Genomic DNA, 14622 nt, shown 5'->3' with positions numbered 1-14622 from the left:
AATGGTGACATTAGGTCGTTTCGCTTGAAATGTTAACATTTGAATATGTACATTAAGACTGATGAAATCTTCACATCTAACATAACAAGAAGAAAAATTAATTTACTGTCGAACTCATACACTGGTCCTCTATTCTTACTCAAACTGCCAGGAAACATAGAACAATATCTGAACTCATTATTCTGTTGAATTAAATTTGCCTACCTACTAACAAAGAGCTCTAAGCACTATGGGACTTATCATCTGAGGTCATGAGTCCCCTAGACTTAGAACTACTTATACCTAACTAACCTAAGGACATCACACACATCCATGCCCGAGGCAGGATTCGAACCTGGGACCGTAGCAGCAGCGTGGTTCCAGACTGAAGCGCCTAGAACCGCTCGGCCACAGAGCCCGGCCTACCTACCAACATTTTGTTGATATAATCTTCAGTCCGAAGATGGGTTTGGCGCAGTGCTACACGCTAGTCTATCCTATTCAAGCCTCTTCATCTCCAAATAACTACTGCAACCCACATCCATTCGATCCTGCTTACGGTATTCTTCTCTTGGTCTCCCCCCCCCCCTCTCTTCCCCCGGTACAACGGACCCGCGAGTCGCCACTGTTGACGCTAGCAGACCGAGCGCCGCCACTCGTCTGGTCTTACGAGACAAGCTAGCACACTGCCCAGTTCTACAGCCGATGTTAATAGGAATCCTTAACTTGTTATAGCTTAAAAGATCTCATTTTCAGAGACGCTTGTTAGCATAGCCTTCGGCTAAGCCAATCGCTACGACCTAGCCAGGCACCACATACAGTTTATGCATTGCCTATTGATCTACAGGTGTGAAGCAATCAGAATTGTAAAGCAGTATTCGCAGTTCAGTCTATAACTGCAATTGTAAATATTATAGTACAAGGTCAAGATCGACGATCATTGCTGGTGCTTAATTAAAGCTAAGTATTTAATTGTACCGCGCCCGGGTTCCCGGGTTCGATTCCCGGCGGGGTCAGGGATTTTCTCTGCCTCGTGATGACTGGGTGTTGTGTGCTGTTCTTAGGTTAGTTAGGTTTAAGTAGTTCTAAGTTCTAGGGGACAGATGACCATAGATGTTAAGTCCCATAGTGCTCAGAGCCATTTGAACCATTTAATTGTATTCCTGCTTTTTTTTTCTTTTGGTCATCAGTCTACTGACTGGTTTGATGCGGCTGCGGCCCGCCACGAATTCCTTTCCTGTGCTAACCTCTTCATCTCAGAGTAGCACTTGCGACCTACGTCCTCAATTACTTGCTTGACGTATTCCAATCTCTGTCTTCCTCTACAGTTTTTGCCCTTAGCTCTCTCTAGTACCATGGAAGTCATTCCCTCATGTCTTAGCAGATGTCCTATCATCCTGTCCCTTCTACTTATCAGTGTTTTCCACATATTCCTTTCCTCTCCGATTCGCGTAGAACCTCCTCGTTCCTTACCTTATCAGTCCACCTAATTTTCAACATTCGTCTATAGCATCACATCTCAAATGCTTCGATTCTCTTCTGTTCCGGTTTTCCCACAGTCCATGTTTCACTACCATACAATGCTGTACCCCAGACGTACATCCTCAGAAATTTCTTCCTCAAATTAAGGCCGGTATTTGATATTAGTAGACTTATCTTGGCCAGAAATGCCTTTTTTGCCATAGCGTGTCTGCTTTTGATGTCCTCCTTGCTCCGTCCGTCATTGGTTATTTTACTGCCTAGGTAGCAGAATTCCTTAACTTCATTGACTTCGTGACCATCAATCCTGATGTTTCTCGCTGTTCTCATTTCTACTACTTCTCATTACCTTCGTCTTTCTCCGATTTACTCTCAAACCATACTGTGTACTCATTAGACTGTTCATTCCGTTCAGCAGATCATTTAATTCTTCTTCACTTTCACTCAGGATTCCTGCTTACTATCTCCTAATCACCTAAGATGTTCCAGTTACATCCCATCAAGTATAGTTCATTGATCCTCACGTCAGCCTAAATGATCAACGCGTGCAATAATGGCCACCCCTTGTGATCAGACTAAGAGTCAAATTGCGTGACTCAACCGAGTCACCCTTTTTCCATGAGGCCCATAGTTCCGCCTCATACACAACAGCCCCCCCCCCCCCCCCAGCACTCTTTTAGTGATGTTCTATAATAAATTTCTTTTCTTTCAATACCTCCTTATTAGTTATGCGTTCTACCCATGTAATTTTAAGCATTCTTCTGTAGTATCACATTTCAAAAGCTTCTATTCTCTTCTTGTCTAAACCGCTTCTAATCCTCGTGTCATTCCATAAAAGACAATACTCCAGAGAAATACCTTCAGTAAAAATATCCTCACATATAAATTTATATGGGATGTTAACATATTCCTCTGTTTCAGAAATGTTTTCCTTGCTACAGACAGTGTGCATTACATAGGATGAGTCAGGAGGAAACGTACCTGCTCTGAGGTGTGATAATATTACTGACTCTCAACAAAAGAAAGGGTCATATGGACGTGTGCTCTATTCCGAATGGATTCCGAGATAGATCACATTTGGTGTACATTATTATTTATTTTCTGTATCATTCGAACATTGTCATTGTTTCCAACGTTCCACAGTAGCGTAATCGAAGTTGAGACGAACGATTTGAATCAGTTCCCTTGTAGTGGGGAAACTGCCTCACACTGGCCTATAAAAACTACCTAAGTTGCAGCGCATGTGCATCATCCGAGAGTTTCGCGTAAATGATTAGTTCTATGGAAAAATAAATACTATGTCTCTTGTAGGATATTTAATTTACTTTAATTTTGTACTGCGAGGTGTTCTCGCTAGAGGGTGCTGTTTTCCAGTTAGTAAAAATAAATAAATAAATAAATAAAAATAAATAAATGCAAAAGTGATATTAAATGTGTTCTGTCCCGGGGAAAACGTTCCGAATAGGGCATATATCCATATAGACCTTTTCGGTCAGAATCAGTAATACTACTACGCCTCGAAACATCTACCTTTCCTCGTGACTCACCTTGTATATCCTCCCTACTTCGAACATCATCTGTTATTTTGGTGATCAAAAAGCAAAATTGATCAGCTTCTTTTAGCGTCTGGTTTCCTAATCATATTCCCTCAGAATCGCATGGTTTAATTAATTCATATTCCACTGTCCATGTTCTACTTTTCCTGATGTTCGTCTTATAACATCTTTCGAGACAATATCCATTCCGTTCACCTGCTCTTCCAGGACTGTTATCTTCTCCGACCGAGTTACAATGTCCTCCGCAAATATAAAAGTTTTTATACGCTCTCTACATCTACCTTATACTCCTCAATCCACCTACGGTCTGTGGCGGAGCATACTTTTGGTACCACTAACTGGTCCCTTCTCTGTTCCACTTGCGAATTCTGCGTGTGAAGAACGATTGTCGATAAGCCTCTGTATTAGCTGTTATGTCTCCAATTTTATCGTAATAGTTATTTTGTCAGATATACATTGTAAGAAGTAACATGTTGTCCGACTCTTCCCGGAAAAGGCTCACTCGAAATTTCTGCAGTAAACCTCTCTGTGATTCACAACACCTCCCTTGTAAAGTCTGCAACTGGAGTCTTTTGAGCAACTTTCATTACTTCTCCATATTTTTTTATTCCCTTTTACTGCTAGGTCGACATACAAATTGAGTAACATTAGCGATAGGCTACAACCATAGCTCACTTCCTTCTCAACTACAGCTTTCTTTTCATGTTCTTCAGCTCTAGTAACTAGTCCGGTTTCTGTATGTGCTATATGTAAATTTTCGCTCCCTGTATTTTATACCTGCTTCCTTCACCCATTGACATAAAACACAAATACTGATCCATAATATGATTTCTTATACAGTCTATGTAAAACTAAAAAAGTTTCTTCAAAATGTAAACAAAACAACGAAATAGATGTTCGGCACCTGCCAAATATGAATACTGCTCTTTCAGATCTCAGCCTATCAGATCAACTCAAAGATTACGTTAGACTAACACACACACGACGAATAACGGCGAACAGCAAGATTACTTAATTCTTAGTTAAGACATGTATATATATTATGCGCAAAACTGCGACCTTGCGATTTTATAATTCACTGTGTATATTACTTCGTGTGTGTGTGTGTGTGTGTGTGTGTGTGTGTGTGTGTGAACTGAACGACAGAAAAATTAATTTGACTGTGTTCAATAATAGTGAATCAATGATAGTGGGAGCAATTTAGGAATATCAGTTTGGCAAGTGACTGCAACCGCACATAATTTTAAATTAAGTTTTGATACAATCTGACTTTAATTACAAGCATCTAATTATACGCACGAGTAGTCCATTTATGTTTATACTGCTGTAAAGTCGCTATTCGTCAGGTCTGAAGTACGAAACAAAATATAGCAAAACTGATTCGATAAACCTTTGTCCTGTATGACACAATGATGAATTAAATTAATTTCAATAGTAACCATAACGTAATAAATATTGCGGAAGGTAGAAGGATTTTTCTTTTAATTTGAAATCACCAATGGCCTTACAAACTACTTTTCATTTTTTACAAAACAAGTCTTTTCTAGTTTTAAGCAGAAAGTAGTTAATGCAAAGTTTGCGCATATGAGAGCTTACCTTTCGCAAAACTGTCACAAAAATCTCTGAGTTAGCAGCATTGTAAATCGTCTATGGATTCGTGTCCTTACTACCTGAGCGCAGAAGATGCCTGACATAAAATAGCTCATGCCATGAAGTTCCGTGCTATTACAAAAGATATAAGTACTATTGTCTTTGAAACAAAACTTTATACAACAACTGCATACCGTTGCAAGGTACAGGTCCGTCCAATCACCATCACTGTCAGGTTTTCTTTGCCTCAGCTGCGTAGAACCATTTCTGTCTCAATGCAGCTAATTTAATAATTTTATGAACCTTTCACATTGTGCCGCCGCAGCCGTTGATAATTTACGATATACACTCCTGGAAATGGAAAAAAGAACACATTGACACCGGCGTGTCAGACCCACCATACTTGCTCCGGACACTGCGAGAGGGCTGTACAAGCAATGATCACACGCACGGCACAGCGGACACACCAGGAACCGCGGTGTTGGCCGTCGAATGGCGCTAGCTGCGCAGCATTTGTGCACCGCCGCCGTCAGTGTCAGCCAGTTTGCCGTGGCATACGGAGCTCCATCGCAGTCTTTAACACTGGTAGCATGCCGCGACAGCGTGGACGTGAACCGTATGTGCAGTTGACGGACTTTGAGCGAGGGCGTATAGTGGGCATGCGGGAGGCCGGGTGGACGTACCGCCGAATTGCTCAACACGTGGGGCGTGAGGTCTCCACAGTACATCGATGTTGTCGCCAGTGGTCGGCGGAAGGTGCACGTGCCCGTCGACCTGGGACCGGACCGCAGCGACGCACGGATGCACGCCAAGACCGTAGGATCCTACGCAGTGCCGTAGGGGACCGCACCGCCACTTGCCAGCACATTAGGGACACTGTTGCTCCTGGGGTATCGGCGAGGACCATTCGCAACCGTCTCCATGAAGCTGGGCTACGGTCCCGCACACCGTTAGGCCGTCTTCCGCTCACGCCCCAACATCGTGCAGCCCGCCTCCAGTGGTGTCGCGACAGGCGTGAATGGAGGGACGAATGGAGACGTGTCGTCTTCAGCGATGAGAGTCGCTTCTGCCTTGGTGCCAATGATGGTCGTATGCGTGTTTGGCGCCGTGCAGGTGAGCGCCACAATCAGGACTGCATACGACCGGGGCACACAGGGCCAACACCCGGCATCATGGTGTGGGGAGCGATCTCCTACACTGGCCGTACACCACTGGTGATCGTCGAGGGGACACTGAATAGTGCACGGTACATCCAAACCGTCATCGAACCCATCGTTCTACCATTCCTAGACCGGCAAGGGAACTTGCTGTTCCAACAGGATAATGCACGTCCGCATGTATCCCGTGCCACCCAACGTGCTCTAGAAGGTGTAAGTCAACTACCCTGGCCAGCAAGATCTCCGGATCTGTCCCCCATTGAGCATGTTTGGGACTGGATGAAGCGTCGTCTCACGCGGTCTGCACGTCCAGCACGAACGCTGGTCCAACTGAGGCGCCAGGTGGAAATGGCATGGCAAGCCGTTCCACAGGACTACATCCAGCATCTCTACGATCGTCTCCATGGGAGAATAGCAGCCTGCATTGCTGCGAAAGGTGGATATACACTGTACTAGTGCCGACATTGTGCATGCTCTGTTGCCTGTGTCTATGTGCCTGTGGTTCTGTCAGTGTGATCATGTGATGTATCTGACCCCAGGAATGTGTCAATAAAGTTTCCCCTTCCTGGGACAATGAATTCACGGTGTTCTTATTTCAATTTCCAGGAGTGTATGTACCCCCACTGCTGTTTAGAAAATGCTTTAGTTTGGTGGCTTAGGATTTCGGAGAGAAAGGAGTTTCGTTGGGGATTGTGCAAGATCGGACTCTTAAACAATTATAACTTTTTTTTGCTAATAGTAATAATCATAAAATTACCCGAATGTTCACTACAGACAAAATGACTTAACACATGATGTAATAACATAAAAATTAGGGAAAGAAGCTCACTCCCCAAAATAATAATAAAAATCTCAAGTTGGTACAAGTAAATATACAGTCACAAAATCTTAATATACATATTATATATTATATATCTTCAGACATAAATATTATGCCCCACACAGAGTAACGTACAAAAAAGGAATTCGATATAACCTGCAACAAGACACAGTAGTCAACAAGGTAGCACAAGAACCCCCCACTACGACTAACACCTTAAGCAAACACCGACAGACGACACAGCCAGTGTGCACAATTCTACAGTCACACAGTAACCAAATGCACATTAGTTATGAAGGCACATAAAAAGGCAATGTAAACCATTAAAATCTTGTTACTAAAATAAAGTTGCTTTACAATAGCCAAGACCTAAAGGGCTCACAGTGTTTCGTGAAAGTATAATACACATATACACACAACTGCCCCTGAAATTATAGGACCACCAGCAGAACTGCTGAATCATCAACTCAAAATCTTTGCAATACACTAATACGACTACAGATTCAAATTTCAGCACAACAAAATGTCACATGCCATTCTTATGTACGGCCCTCCAACGCTGGGAAAGAAATCTTTTCATCCGCAGCGTTCCCTAGCTCTCAGCTGCCGTATCCCTTGGGCGTACGGAGGAAAACACTATTTGTTATCCTAGCCAAACGATGCCTCACGTGAATAGAAGGCCCCACACAGTGTTGACGATCCACAACCCCACTGCCTTGCTACCTCCAAGCTATTTACTCCGATAGCAAGTTTTGTAAACCCTCATCGCCAGTTTTGTAAACGCCTCGTCGCTACTGCTGTGGAGCCCGAGTTGCCACTGTTGTTACGGTACATGGAGTTTGAGGGTTCATGAAACGGATTCTGGTGCAGTACACAGCTAAGAAAATTTCACCTGGCCAGTATTACACAACCATTCTCCAGGGTCAGGTAACAGGATAGCAGAAATTTGGAAATTTGTGGTAAGTTCCAGTGGGACCAAAATGCTGAGGTCATCGGTCCCTAGGCTTACACACTACTTAATCAAACTACCTCACTCTAAGGACAACGCACACAGCCATGCCCGAGGGAGGACTCGAACCTCCGGCGGGGGGAGTCGCGCGAACCGTGACAAGGCGCCTCACACCACGCGGCCACCCCGCGCGACAGGATAGGAGAACGAAGGTTCTACAACACTCCAACAAATTAGTAACAAAGTCACACAAGTGAGTTAAAAGGTTTACTTACCTTTTTGACTTGTTGAAGCCTGCAACACTGCTTGAAATATAAAACAAAAAAGACCCTCAATAGGTAAGTGCAAGTAATCGTAGGTAGACTTCACAGTACATAGAAAATGCAATTTACGACAACTGTCAGTTAACTTCTAAGAGTTCACTGAACGACGTTCCCTGTCTAAGTCAGCCCTGGACGATGATCGATAATCAAGTGGGCGAGAGCTGCTCTTCTATCTTCCGAGTAGGCTTCTGTCGGTCATTAGCGGATTGTACTCGGCCGGCCATTGGCCGAGGCGAAGTCGATATCTTCATCCCAAGCGCCGTCCGTGGCGCTGATGGAACTCCCGCAAATGGGGAGTTTCTGTGGCACTGGCAGCAGCCCGCATCTTTGCACCTGTGGTGCCTTTTCGCTGTCTGTGTCTTGTTCGAACGACACAGCTACAAGTTACACGCTGGAACTTCGTCCAGGATCTGCCCACTTTCGCCAGTGGATTCCAACTGCTGTTCCATTTCGGCTGCTACATGCCGACCAGTGGTCGCGCGTCCTCCAACACACATAACTATGTAGACAGCGGCACATCTTGGGCCACTCCCAAACAAGTTCACTGCATCTCAGTCCACGTTGCCGCTCCACTTCCGTACTTGGCACCATCTTCCGCTGTCCTGCGCTACCACAGCTAACCTCAGTATGGCACTGCGTCCACTGGCTCGTCGATACCCACGTAGTCTGGCACAACTTGAGCACGTAACCTGAGATGGTGCGAACTGCTGGGCGGAATGGAAATTCAAGCTCAAATGGTTCAAATGGCTCTAAGCACTATGGGACTCAACATCTGAGGTCATCAGTCCCCTAGACTTAGAACTACTTAAACCTAACTAACCTAAGGACATCATACACATCCATACCCGAGGCAGGATTCGAACCTGCGAGCGTAGCAGCAGCGCGGTTCCGGACTGAAGCGCCCAGAATCGCTCGGCCACAGCAGTCGTCTGAAATTCAAGCGTGCCATAAATTAGCTTATACAGGGTGGTCCATTGATAGTGAGCGGACCAAATATCTCACGAAATAAGCATCAAACGAAAAAACTACAAGGAACGAAACTCGTCTAGCTTGAAGAGGGAAACCAGATGGTGCTATGGTTGGCCCGCTAAATGGCGCTGCCATAGGTCAAACGGATATCAACTGCGTTTTTTTTAAAGGAACCCCCATTTTTATTACATATTCGTGTAGTACGTAAAGAAATATGAATGATTTAATTGGACCACTTTTTTCGCTCTGTGATAGATGGCGCTGTAATAGTCACAAACGTGGTAACACGTAACATTCCCCCAGTGCGGACGGTAATTGATACATTACTCGTGTTAAAATGTACCGCTTGCCAATTGCGGAAAATGTCGATATCGTGTTGATGTATGGCTATTGTGACCAAAATGCCCATCGGTCGTGTGCTGTGTATTCTGCTCGGTATCCTGGACGACATCATCCAAGTGTCCGGACCGTTCGCCAGATACTTATGTTATTTAAGGAAATAGGAAGTGTTCAGCCGCATGTGGAATGTCAACCACGACCTGCAACAAATGATGATGCCCAAGCAGGTGTTTTAGCTGCTATCGCGGCTAATCCGCACACCAGTAGCAGACAAATTGCGCGAGAATCGGTTATCTCAAAATCGTCGGTGTTGAGAATGATACATCAACATCGATTGCACCCGTACCATATTTCTATGCACCAGGGATTGCATGTCGACGACTTTGAACTTCGTGTACAGTTCTGCCCCTGAGCACAAGAGAAATTACGGGACGATGACAGATTGTTTGCACCCGTTCTATTTAGCGACAAAGCGTCATTCACCAACAGCGGTAACGTAAACCGGCGTAATATGCACTACTGGGCAACGGAAAGTCCACGATGGTTGCGACAAGTGGAACATCAGCGACCTTGACGGGTTAATGCATGGTGCGGCATTATGGGAGGAAGGATAATTGGCCCCCATTTTATTGATGGGAATCTAAATGGTGAAAGGAATGCTGATTTACTACGTAATGTTCTACTGATGTTCTACAAGATGTTCCACTGCATGACAGAATGGCGATGTACTTCCAACATGATGGATGTCCGGCACATAGCTCGCGTGCGGTTGAAGCGGTATTGAATAGCATAGTTCATGACAGGTGGATTGGTCGTCGAAGCACCATACCATGGCCCGCACGTTCACCGGATCTGACGTCCCCGGATTTCTTTCTGTGGGGAAAGTTGAAGGATATTTGCTATTGTGATCCACTGACAACGCCTGACAACATGCGTCAGCGCATTGTCAATGCATGTGCCAACATTACGGAAGGCGAACTACTCGCTGTTGAGAGGAATGTCGTTACACGTATTGCCAAATGCATTGAGGTTGACGGACATCATTTTGAGCATTTATTGCATTAATGTGGTATTTACAGGTAATCACGCTGTAACAGCATGTGTTCTCAGAAATGAGAAGTTCTCAAAGGTACATGTATCACATTGGAACAACCGAAATAAAATGTTCAGACGTACCTACGTTCTGTATTTTAATTTAAAAAACCTACCTGTTACCAAGTGTTCGTCTAATATTGTGAGCCATATGTTTGTGACTATTACAGCGCCATCTATCACAAAGCGAAAAAAGTGGTCCAATTAAATCATTCATATTTCTTTACGTACTACACAAATATGTAATAAAAATGGGGGTACCTATTTAAAAAAAACGCAGTTGACATCCGTTTGACCTATGGAAGCGCCATCTAGCGGGCCAACCATAGCGCTATCTGGTTTCCCCCTTCAAGCTAGATAAGTTTCATTCTTTGTAGGTTTTTCGTCTGACGCTTATTTCGTGAGATATTTGGCCTGGTCACGATCAATGGACCACCCTGGATATGATACAGTTTCTCGCAAAAAATTTTAGCCTATATTTGACATTTACTAGAGACCAAGAAATGATAATTACGATGGCAAAACAGTATACTAAAGATTATATAGCCCTCCAATAATTTATTGAAAAAGAACTCACAAAAACCACAGCTATGCACTGACTTCCCCACCTATGGATATTGATACACGTGCAAAAACAGAAATGGCCACTAAAAGGGACACGTGTTAATCGCTTCAACAACAGGACAAGGAATATGCAGCAGCGTCAACACGACTGAAGTAACTTAAAACAGCGTCAAAAGAAGATCGTTCATTAATATTGGCAATACAAGTCAAACGATTCAGTTGCGTGCTATTTCGTCTCTTGGAAATTAAATCGGGCAGGCACAAATAAATCTACAGCACTCCAGAGCTGTTACAATTTATTTGGTTATAAAATCTGGAAAAAAATGTTATAGGATAACTATTCACATAAATTATGAATGAAAAATTTTGGCATCTTATATAAAATGTTAGGCAACGGCCTTGCCGCAGTGGACACACCGGTTCCCGTGAGATCACCGAAGTTAAACGCTGTTGGGCGTGGCCGGCACTTGGATGGGTGACCATTCGGTCGCCATGCACTGTTGCCATTTTTCGGGGTGCACTCAGCCTTGTGCTGCCAATTGAGGAGCTACTCGACCGAACAGTAGCTGCTTCGGTCAAGAATACCATCATAAAGACCGAGAGAGCGGTGTGCTGACCTCATGCCCCTCCTATCCGCATACTCCCCTGAGGATGACCCGGCGGTTGGATGGTCCTGGTAGGCCACTCGTGGCCTGATGACGGAGTGCTTATTATTACACAAAATGTTAGTTAATGAAGGTGTATCAGTTTTTAACTGTGTGACTGTAATAGCCTGAGGTGCATCTAGGACATGTTTGCTGCTCTAGCCAAAAATAGTAAAACAACAGTTCTTTACGGAATAGCCCGTCCCACTCAAACAAGAAAAAATTACATAGAGCAGACAGTCTGTTCAAAATAAAGAAAACCACAGCGTTATAAATAGCTTCAGGGATATGTCTGGACAAATGAATTAATGCAGTCTGCGAACACAAAAATTGACAATGCATTTGCATACGAAAAAGATCATAAGTCCAAGTTCAAAAATGTTCAAATGTGTGTGAAATCTTATGGTACTTAACTGCTAAGGTCATCAGTCCCTAAGCTTACACACAACTTAACCTATATTATCCTAAGGACGAACACACACACCCATGCCCGAAGGAGGACTCGAACCTCCGCCGGGACCAGCCGCACAGTCCATGACTGCAGTGCCTCAGACCGCTCGGCTAACCCCGCGCAGCCATAAGACCACCAGGAATCTGTTTACTCTAAATAAATGATATACATGAATGTTCAGGAAATTCCAAGAATGTTAATGGTCACGAAAAAAAACTAAGCTGTTTCTTTTTCATTTCCTGCCTTGTTTTTTTTCCATTAACAACCAGCAGATGACAGAGCCGTGTACCTCGAGCGCTTCTCCCTACCGCACCCAGAGGTGCACCTCTCCGTCTGAAGCAAAGCGACGGCCACGAATGTCTTTCTTCAGAACTCCAAATATATGGAAATCGCGTGGGGAGAGATTGGGACTGTATGGAGGTTGTGTAAGGGCATCCCAGCAACCTTTTGCAGCGTAGTCGACACAATTTTGGCAACAGGTGAGCCCACCCACATGTCTTGGGTACGCTGCATATAACTTAACAAGTCTAGACAGAACCCCTTGGTGGAACTGAAGATAACAAGTAAATGTTTGGTGAGCGGTCGAGGACGCGCTGACAATAGAAGACTGGAACTCAACGAGTCTTGGGCGAATCCCGAGGCATTGGTGGTAACAAATAGTTAAGCTGGTCCTGAGTCTGAGAAATGTGAACAGAAAGATAGAAATTTGGAAATGGCTTCCGATGAGCAGGTACTGAGAGGACGTACGGACAATGAGAGGATTAGCGTGGGCGAGCGAACGGGTTTTTGCCGGCGTGGCGGTTACAGGCGGCCGCAGGTGAGTCGCACGCCACTGCAGGACTATAAGCAGCGTACGCAGCTGGCTATCGACAGACATAGCACACACTTTGATTACTCGAAATGAGGTGGAGAACATTAATTCCACCACAAATGTTTACGGTTACTGAATGATAAATAATTTTGTGATACACAACAAGCAATATGTCCGTTTATGGCATTGCACAGTAGCCACAAACAACGAACATAACTTCATGCAGAGAATTGGAAGACAGTATGCTGCTTGACATTTTATTTTAGTGTATAAGCTTATTTCGCCTTTATTGCCTTCGTCAGTACATGTACTAACGTCGTAGATGCACATATGTTAACTCTGAGTAAAAAAAATGGTTCAGAAGGCTCTGAGCACTATGGGACTTAACATCTGAGGTCATCAGTCCCTTAGACTTAAAACTACTTAAACCTAACTAACCTAAGGACATCACACACATCCATGCCCGAGGCAGGATTCGAGCCTGCGACCGTTGCAGCAGCGCGTTTCCGGACTGAAGCGTCTAGAACCGCTCGGCCACAACGGCCGGCTAACTTTGAGTAAACCTTTATTGCTGTCTGAAGTTGCTGGATGTAATGTTCTCTTCAGCAACGTTTTAAAGTTGTCCTTTAATTTGCTATTGCACTTATAATTCGCCTTTTACACCGAAGCGCCAAAGAAACTGGTATAGGCGGTATACAGAGGTATGTAAACAGTGGGAATCGACGCTGCGATTCGCAACGCCTATATAAGACAGAAAGTGTCTGGCGCAGTTGTTAGATCGGTTACTGCTGCTACAATGGCAGATCATCAAGATTTAACTGAGTTCGAACGTGGTGTTGTAGTAGGTGCACGAGCGATGGGATACAGCATCTCCGAGGTAGCGATGAAGTGGGGATTTTTCCATACGACCATTCCACGAGTGTACCGTCAATATCAGTAATCCGGTAAAAAATCAAATTTCCGATATCGCTGCGGCAGGAGAAAGATCCTGCAAGAACGGGACCAAAGACGACTGAAGAGAATCGTTCAACGTGACACAAGTGAAGCACTTCCCCAAATTGCTTGCGAACCATTCAACGAAACATCACCAATATGGGCTTTCGGTGCCGAAGGTCCACTCGTGTACCCTTCATGACTGCACGACACAAAGCTGTACGCCTCGCCTGGGCCCGTCAACATCGATATTGGATGTTGATGATTGGAAACATTTTGTGTGGACGGACGAGTATCATTTCAAATTGTATCGAACGGATGAACGGGTACGGGTATGGAGACAACCTCATGAATCCATGGACTCTGCATGTCAGCAGGGGACTGTTCAAGCTGGTGGAGACTCTGTAATGGTGTGTGGCGTGTGCAGCTGGCTTGATATGAGACCCCTGATACGTTTAGATACGACTCTCACATTTGACATGTACGTAAGCATCCTATCTGATCACTTAGATCCATTCATGTCCACTGTGCATTCCGACGGACTTTGGCAGGACAATGCGACGCCCCACACCTCCATAATTGCTACAGAGTAGCTCCAGGAACACTCTTCTGAGTTTAAACACTTACGCTGGCCACCAATCTCCCCAAACATTCACATTATTGAGCGTGTCCGGGATGCCTTACAACGTGCTGTTCAGAAGAGATCTCCAACCCCTCGTACTTTTAGGATTTATGGACGGGCTTGCAGGATTCATGGTGTCATTCCCTCCAACACTACTTCAGACATTAGTCGAATCCATGTCACGTCGTCTTCCGACACTTCTGCGTGCTCGCGGGGGCCCTACATGATATTAGGCAGGTGTACCAGTTTCTTTGGCTGTTCAGTGTATAATACGTTTTCTATTATCTGACAGTTATAGAAATTCAAGTTTGACAGCTAGTTGTTTACTCAACAACTAGTTGTAG

The 14622-nt window shown here is 44.5% G+C and overlaps 1 pseudogene; it reads left to right on the top strand.

Moving 5' to 3' along the window:
• The first annotated feature begins 11206 nt into the window (after positions 1–11206).
• Positions 11207–11323, top strand: LOC126177837 (5S ribosomal RNA; annotated as a pseudogene).
• The last annotated feature ends 3299 nt before the right edge of the window (positions 11324–14622 follow it).

This window comes from Schistocerca cancellata, chromosome 3, assembly GCF_023864275.1.
Source record: "Schistocerca cancellata isolate TAMUIC-IGC-003103 chromosome 3, iqSchCanc2.1, whole genome shotgun sequence".
NCBI classification, from domain to species: Eukaryota; Metazoa; Arthropoda; class Insecta; order Orthoptera; family Acrididae; genus Schistocerca; species Schistocerca cancellata.
The sequence above is the reverse complement of the archived record's forward strand: the minus strand, read 5'-3'. Positions and strand labels throughout refer to the sequence as shown.